Below are 9,360 nucleotides of genomic sequence, written 5' to 3' on the forward strand. Positions count from 1 at the left end.
TAGTTTTCTTTGTATAGGTCTTTTACATCCCTGGTCAGATTTATTCCTAAGTATTTTATCTTTTTAGGGGCTATTGAAAATGGTAGATAATGTCATTTTTTAAGAAAATATTTAGTATTAAGCTTTATTTGAATTTTATCACAAATTTTCTGTTGGTGATAAATCCATGTGATTGATTTAACATGTTTGATAACTTAATACATGGGGCTCCAGAAAAGACCAGTGTATGAAGAATTACTCCTCAGCCTAATCATGAAACAAAATACTTTGCTATAGTATATGTTTTAGTTATCCTTTAATTAGTATGCTAAAAAAGTAGCTGTAACATTATATAAATTTTGTTCTTTAATATTAAAGACTGAAGGTTAGCAATTAAGGGAAATAAATTATCTTTAATATATTTGAATAATATATTTAATCATTGGATTATTTTACATACTTTTGAAATTTATTCCTGTGGGCTCTACTGTGGTACTTGTGTTTGCATTTCTGATTTGTTTGTAAATTCTGGTACTCAGAAAAATGCATCCTGGCACTGTTGATTGTTGCACCCTCTAGGCTGATTGTAGATTGCCATGCTAATGAAATGATGAAGTAATAGAACAAAATCCTGATGATAGGAAATCATGAGAAATTATGGTATTATCATTTACAGCAGTGTTCTCTAATGATCTGAAAACAACTTCATGATTTAGGAACAAAATCTCATACATAGTAGTATAGGTATTTTTGGCCTTTTGATTGTGCTTGTCCAGTTGGATTAATTTAAATAATACCTCCTAATATATTAATAACATGTCTACTCTGTGTACTCAGTAAGGTTTAATATAACTTGTTTATACAGGAAGTCAAACATCTAGTATTTCCTCAAGCTCCTTTTTCATGTTTTTCTGAGGCAACACAAGCTGCATTTCTCCTTCTGTCTCTTTAAGCATGTTCTCTTACTCCTCGCCTCTCTAATCTCGCAGGTGGCTGACAGTTAACCTTGGCCTTTCTCCATAAGCTCTAAAGAGAATCACAAGTCTGATCCTTACCCCAATGCCCTTTGGTCCCCAGGATAGGTAAAGTCTGATTTTCTAAAAAATATAATTTTTCCTAATTTCCATTTATTTGAACCTTTGCACCCTTATTTTCCTTAAAGGTTTAAGAGAAAAATTGTTCGGAGATAGGGTAAATGGGGAGGAGTCTGTCTAAAAATTTAACAAGTCTATAAGCCTGAACTGTGTGCTGTACTGGCCCCCAAAGGAGAGATCCCATGATTTAAAAGTCATTTTCTGGGGTTGGGGAAAAAAAAAAAAAAGTAGAAAGGGAGTGGGCCAGAATTTCAAAATGGCTTAGGCTAGAGCCCTGAATGACTTCTTCCCCATGCCTAACCCACAATTTTCAGCTCACTTCTCTACTCCTTACCACTCCCACTTCCCTCTCGATGGAACCCCTGCTCCATCAGCCTAATCGTAAAAGAAAATACTTTGCCATGTGAGCGGCTTGGATCTAGGAGAGTGTAAGATGCTAGTTACAACTACTCAGCAGGTGTGAAGAATGAGTAAATGAAAATCTCTCAAGTCTCTATAACAGGGAAAGAAAGATGTATTTGTTGACATTACAGTTTGGAATTCTGAATGAACTTTTCAGTAAATATATGGTTACAGGGGATAGTTAGATCCTATAACGCTATAATTATGTGTTCTTTAAGTAAATATAGGTCAGCCTGAGAACATACCCACTCTTGTTACTTTGTTCTGTGCTGTCTCTCTTTTTTTAATTGTTTACTTTCTTGTTTTTCATTTATTACAAGAACTTTGATATTTTTATTTGGTTTTTATTTGGATTTTTATAGTTTTTACTGCTTTAGAGAATAAATATATTTTGCGTTTTTAAAAATGCTATTGCTTGTTATCTGTTAAGTTCTTGAAAAAACATTCTTCAACTTAAACATTTCTGATAAAAATTGGGAGTGAAGTGGTATATTTGGGGTCCCTGCATTTGAAACAAGGCATTTAGTATTCTCTTCCATTTTTTTTTTGTCTGCCCTCCTCCCCCTATTTCTCAATCTTTAAATATAATTCAGGTAAGTATTACTGAATTATTGTTAACTTTATACCTAGTCTCTTTTGAAAATATGTTTGACTTTTGCTGCCAGTGTTGTGGTTATTTTGCCTGAGCTCTGTTTTTTTTCCCAAAGGGAATATTTATATATTAATGTAACTCTTGCCGTTTCTCTAATCCTCTCCTTCCCTTTGGTTCCTGAAGAGTTTGGACCTGATGGCATTAGATGAGTCAGAGCAAGGTAGGCATCTACACCAGGGCTCAGAGCGGAGTGTCAAAGCCTGTGCAGAGTAAGAAGGGTTAATCCCAGCAAGGATATCTTAGCTTGGGGAGCCAGAATTGTGTGAGAAGGATGTCTGTGTCAAGGGCAGTCTGGTGTAGTGTCAGATCCCAAGCATGATGAGGAGGGCAGCCCAGTGTAGGGATAGAGTGTCAGAGTCCAAACAGGCTGAAGAAGGTATATACATGTAGGAGTGGCCTGCTGTGGGGTTCCGAAGCTCAAGTGGGTTGTGGAGTCATCCACTCAGGATGTGGCCTGGTGTAGTGTGTTGTATCCCAGCTGGTGGGAGGAGGGCATCCAAGTAGAAGAGCTGACAGCTAAGATCATGTTACATATTCAGGAATTAATCAAATAAGTATATTAGGGATATTGCAAGTCAGATTTCTCAACTGTCAGAGAAGCAATATGGGAAGGCAAAGACTAGATGGATTGTAATTGGAGGTATAGTTGTGTACTGATGGTTTTTAGTATGTTGAGAATCGATATAGACACATAACATATATTTCCTAGCTCTGTCTACTGAGAGGGCCTGAGAGCAGTGACAGTCCAGTAGCAATGAGCACAGCTAACACTCAGATCTTGACTTCTAAATTTCATTCTCCATAAAAAGGAACTAATCTTTGGAGAAATGACTGATTCAAGGACTGCGACTGGAAAGTACAAGATGAGTTTGGAACACTTTTTTGTGACAGAAAGCAAGGAGGAAGCACTAAAAAAATGATGGAGACATTTGAAAGAGATACGGAAGTCAGCTTGAAGGGGCTTCTCCTGGTCAAATGGGAGTCCCTGGGTGGGGCAAAACTGAAAGGTTAGCGGTTCAAACCCACCCAGTGGCACCATGGAAAAAGGCCTCACAATCTGCTTCCATAAAGATTACAGCCAAGAAAACCCTATGGAGCTCAGCTGTAGCCTGTAACATATGGCTGACTCTGTGGCAGTGGGTTTGGTTTGGTTTTTGTGGGGTGGTGCACATTGTTAACTTGCTCGACTGTTGACCGAAAGTTTGCAAGTTGAAGTCTACCTAGAGACACCTCGGGAGGAAAGCCTGGCGGTGTACTTCTGAAAAATCTGACCTTGAAAACCCTATCGAGCATAGTTGTACTCCGACACACATGAGGTCACCATGAGTTGGAATCTACTCAGTGGCAACTGGTTCGGCTTTTTTAATGGTCAAACCAGAGATCATTCGAGTTTCAAAATAAATGTGTTAATAATAGATTATAACCCTTTGGGTAAAATTGGCACCTATGAATTCATCCAGATAGGTATAGATATATATTAATTAATTTAAAGCTTGATGAGAATGGGCTGTTAACACAGTTCCAAAGTACTCTCCCACAAAATACTGGTTGTTACAAAGGGGAAGGAGTAACTTTACAATGGCAGACACATGTTAACCTAGTGATTAAAGTGAACATCATCAGTCATGGGACACATTGAAATCGTACACCACTTGATTAAGATACAGTGAAAAGAGCTGTCATCGCTTCTGTGATATCCCTCCCAAAGATGAATAACCTGAATCTAATCATGAAGAAACATTCGACAAGCACAAATTGAGGAGTATTCTATAAAATAACTGGCCTGTAACCTTCAGAAGCGTCAAGGTCATGAAAGACATGAAAATACTGAGAAATTGTTCTGTTCTGAAAGAGACTAAAGAAAGATGGCAACTAAAGACGACTGGATCCTTTTGCTGTCAAGGACATTATTGGGGCAGTTGGTGAAATTTGAATGCCATTTGTGGATTAGATTATTATAATGTATCACTGTTACTTTCCTGATTTTGATGGATGCATTGTCATATAGGAGAATGCCCAGATTTGTAGTAAATACATACTAAAATATTTGAGGACGATGGATATCAATCAGATCAGCAACTTACAGTCAAGTGTAATTTCTTTGTACTTCGTCTTTTCTGTCAGATTGTGACTAATTCAAAAAAAATTGTTCCGTATAAATAGATGCCATGACCTAAAGCTGATCCATTTCTTTTAGACATAAATATCTGTTTCTGAGATACCTTTTATAGAAAGTAAAAGAAAAAAAATCCCCACGTGGCATGCTGCAACCATCAAAAAGAAGAATTAAAACTCTCCTTTTAACAGGTAATACTGCTCATCATCGCTTGTTGTTTACATGCTGAGCTCTTAATTTTGTTCATACGTAAGAGTAGATTTCCCAATTTTTTTTTCAAGAAATATAAAATGGGAAGCATATTATCTGACTGCACGTATTTTAAAAACATCAATTGTCTTTGCATTAGACACTTTTGACTGTGATTTGGACATGACCTTTCCCCCTCAAAACATTGTGGGTATTGGACAGCCCCATAAAACAAAATGGGACTAATGAGGCACAGCAGTCCAGGGGCAAGGACTAGAAGGCAGAAGGGGACAGGAAAGCTGGTGATAGGGAACCCAAGGTTGAGTAAGGACAGTGTCAACATGTAGTGTTGTTCTTAACCATTGTCATAGGATAATATGTATACTGACTGTTCAGTGAGAAAATATTTAGTTCTGTAAACCTTCATCTAAAGTGAGAATAGCAGCACAACTGGAAGAACATAACCGACGTCACTGAATTGTACATGTAGAAATTTTTGAAATAGTGTATCTTTGGCTATGTATATTTTCACAAAAAAAAAATGGTCCTCCAAGGCCGAGAAGGGAGCTTGTTGACATGTCGTGGGGTTGTGAACAATGTCATAAAACAGTATGTGTACCGACTATTTAATGAAAAAATATTTGTTCTGTAAACCTTCACCTGAAGTACAATACAAAAAAAAAACATTGTGGATATTGATGATCTATCACTTAACATTTAGTACTGCAGGAGAGCCATCGGACATCAGCCTGGTAACACTCTTTTGTCTAGGTAGCCTCTTTTGTCCGCTCTTGTATTACAGGTTTTCTTTTATTTGTACCTAATGCCCTAATTACAGGTTGATACCTAAATGTATGGCTTTCTTTTCATTGATTTTTGTCTGGAATAATATTCACCTAGACACTTTACTGTTTTTGGAAAACGAAACAAGACATCAGACAATCATAATATTAAAACCCTTAGATTTTATATTATATGAGCAGAATCAAATCATGCTACTTTACGAAGTAGTCCCTGCACCTGTCTGTAGGCTGTATAGCAAGTTAAGTACAATATCAAACTGAGATTAATTAGAGGTCATTGTCTGAACCCTGAAAGACAGGTGTAAAAGTTAGTTAATAGTTAAATCAGCATAGCTTGAGTCCCGTATTTGCTTTAAATGAAGGACTTAATTGCAAATAAAAGAGAAATAGCAGGTAGCATAAGGAAATGTTCCCCCCACATGTTTGGTCTTTTCTTCTTAGAGATAGACATGAGGAGCATAGTAAAGTATATGTGCTTTTAATGTACAGTAATAGCATAGCAGATACCATACCCTTTGATATTTTCTAGTGGAATTTATATACACATAAAAGACATTAACGCTTGGTAAGCCATTCTGAATGTATAAAGACTTGTTAATGATTTGAGAAAGATTGTTTCTGAATTACTTCCACTGAAAACTAATATGATCAATTTCAGATAACACCAATATGGCCTAGTCTAATCAATGACTGATTTATGTAACACTCCTATGCTCCAAACCTGTAACAGTAACTGATATTACTCTTTTCTTCCTAATTTATTCAGATATACTACATCCCCATTAGTGAGAACACATTTTCTTTTAAGAAATGAATGTTTGGCAGTTTACAAGATTACAGTTTGTATTTTCATAGAAGACCGCCCATCTATCACAACAGGTTGGAATAAAGTCCAGGCTGTCTCATCAGGATTATCCCAATATGGAACACATTTGCCATTCGTTTTAGTGTTGCTCTAATCATTAGGAATTAAAACATCCTAGCCTGACTGGAAATTTGAATGTTGATTCTTTATTCTAAGACCAATTTAACAAGCTACTAAAATTCATTCTGCAATTCTACTCCTAGATTTTATAAGGACTGATTGATAAATTTTTGTTGCCTAGTTTTTCATCATTAGTAAACTTTAATGTTTTAGATTATTTTATTGTTCTAAAAACATTTCTAAGATGTTTGTTATGTTGCTTGCCCTCAAAACTAAAGTTATTCATAAATATGCTGGTTTGAATCATACAAATTAAATTTTATTCTGTGTCTTCTAGATTATATGATATCTGTACTTATTCTATAACATTATTCTATAACACTGAGTTGGTTTTGTTGTTAGGTTATAATCATTGTTTAGCCCATCTGTAGGTTTGCAAGGTTACTGCATATTGCATTCTTACACTTTTGTGTAATATACTTCGTACGTATATTTTATGTAAAATATGCCTGTTTAACATCTTAACGTAATATTTGGGGCAGCATATTTATGGATAAATACATGAGTGAAAAGTCTTTGATCCAAAAGCAGCACTTTATTGTCTCCAATCTATAGAATTTACCAGGAATTCACAGTATGAGGTGAATGCGCACCTATAAAACTCATAAAATGAGACCTATGGCCAGCCTCTTCCTGTAGGTAATTGCAGGGTGGAGAGGGAACTGATAAACTATAAGCTTTTATAACTTGAGTCATAAAAGAACCTGTTTTCATTTATCAATAAAGTAGCAATTCAAAGCAGCTCTATTGAAATTCAGATTTAAATGCAAAATAGATTTTCCTTTAAGATCACTTGTGAGTTGTCCATAATACATTTATCTTAATAAGTATCTGCACATTAATTTTTCTCCAGACCTGATAAATTATGAAGCTTATGTTGATTTTTTCCCATTAGCATACTCTACTGACATTGAGATTTTTCTTAGACTTTTCCCCCCAGTTCTCTTTTGGCTTTGCTGAATTTGTCTGACAGACTTTTAAGCTTTTAACATTTTGAAAAGTTCATATTCCTAGAGAACTAAAATATAATAGTGGTGTGAGCTGAATTTATTTTCTAAATAATTAGCAGCATGCAGAGGCTAGTACCATACTAAGCGCTGGATAGGTACGGGAACGGTGTAGGAAAAGTGGAAATACAAAAAATGTATGAAATATGGTTTGTGTCTTTGAGTCTCTTGGTCTTGTTAGTAAAGTGAATTATAAATAGTTAAAACCCAGTACATGAAATAGATAAAAGTTCAGCGCAATAATGAAAGCGATGTCACCAAGGCAGTTTATGCTCAGGTGTAGGAATATAGCATAGGCGTTAAGTGCTATAGGAATTCCCGACTGGAGTGGTTTGGAAAGGCTATTTAGTAGGAAGGTGCTAAGCTGGATCTTGAAGGAAGGAGGGGATTTAAAGGGTATAGGATGTTCTAGACCAGAGTAACAGGGTAACCAGAGACCATAGCAAAAGGACATTATACAAAGTATATAGATGATAGACAGTTTGACTGAAGCAGTTAAAGAATGTGAGACATTTGAAGACTACAAAAGGTGGTTTGGGTATAATTTATAAAGATTGTTAGATGTTAGGTAAAGAATTAAGAGTTTATCATTATAAGCAATAGTAAGGCATTGATCATGAGAATAATATGATCAAAGGGTTAATATTTCAGATTAAAAGAGAAGCAGCTCATGAAACCAGGGATGGAGTGGAGATAGGAAGAAAGTAAATGAGCTGTGAAGCTACTGCAGTCCACACTTGAGGTGATAAGGATCTGAATAAGTAGAGATGGAAAAGGGAGTATACTTATGAGAAACATTAGAGATTAGAACTAACGATAGGGACTCAAAAGTGATGAAAATATGATGATCCCAAAACAGCAAACATAGGTTACTGAGAGAATGATGACCCCACTAACAGATATGGAAAAAAAAAGAGAAAGGGAAGATGCTTTTTTGAGAATAATAGATTCAGTTTTAGACATGCTAAATTTCAGGTTACTGTGGGCCATGAACTAGAGAACTGGCAATGCAGTCTTAGATCTCAGAAAAGAATCTGTGTTTGAGAATACGAACCATAAGTAACAATGCACAAGCACCAGAAGAGAGACTAGATAACTGGGAGCTCCTAAAAATCAAACACTTATGTTTATCAAAAGACTTCACCAAAAGAGTCAAAAGACAGCCTACAGACTGGGAAAAAATTTTTGGCTACGACAAATCCAATCAGCATCTAATCTCTAAAATCTACAAGATACTGCAAAACCCCAACAACAAAAAGACAAACAACCCAATTAAAAAATGGGCAAAGGATATGAACAGGCACTTTGCCAAAGAAGATATTCAGGTGGCTAACAGACACGTGAAGAAACGTTCATGATCGTTAGCCATTAGAGAAATGCAGATCAGAACTACAATGAGATATCATCTCACCCCAACAAGGCTAGCATTAATCCAAAAAACACAAAATAATAAATGCTGGAGAGATTGTGGAAAGACTGGAACACTTGCACAATGTTGGTGGGAATGTAAAATGGTACAACCACTTTGGAACTCTGGTGCTTCCTTAAACAGCTACAAATAGAAGTACCATACAATCCAGCAGTCCCGCTCCTTGGAATATATCGTAGGGAAATAAGAACTGTCACACAAATAGATACATGAACACCCATGTTCATTGCAGCACTGTTCACGATAGCAAAAAGATGGAAACAACCTAGGTGCCCATCAGCGGATGAACGGATAAACAAATTATGGTATATCCACACAATGGAATACTATGCAACGGTAAAGAACAACGATGAAGCCGTGAAACATAACATGGAGGAATCTGGAGGGCATTATGCTGAGTGAATTTAGTCAGTCACAGAAGGACAAGTACTGTATAAGACCACTATTAAAAGAACTCAGGAAAAGGTTTAAACACAGAAGAGAACATTGTTTGATGGTTACAAGGGTGGGGAGGGAGGGGGAGGGTTATTTACTAACTAGATAGTAGATAAGAATTATCTTAGGTGAAGGGAAGGACAGCATGCAGTACAGGGGAAATCAGCACAGCTGGACTAAACCAAAGCTAAGAAGTTTCCTGAATACAGTCAAACACTTTGAGAGACAGAGTAGCAGGGGTAGGGGCCTGGGGACCATGGTTTCAGGGG

General features: G+C 36.4%; 1 protein-coding gene across 11 annotated transcripts in view; it reads left to right on the plus strand.

Annotated features, from left to right (window-relative positions):
* The window catches only part of AHI1 (Abelson helper integration site 1), a 225,809-nt gene that overhangs the window by 158,622 nt on the left and 57,827 nt on the right, over nucleotides 1-9,360 (plus strand). The gene's annotated exons all lie outside the window — the stretch shown is intronic.

This window comes from Trichechus manatus, unplaced genomic scaffold (genome assembly GCF_000243295.1).
Source record: "Trichechus manatus latirostris isolate Lorelei unplaced genomic scaffold, TriManLat1.0 scaffold00002, whole genome shotgun sequence".
Classification (NCBI taxonomy): Eukaryota; Metazoa; Chordata; class Mammalia; order Sirenia; family Trichechidae; genus Trichechus; species Trichechus manatus.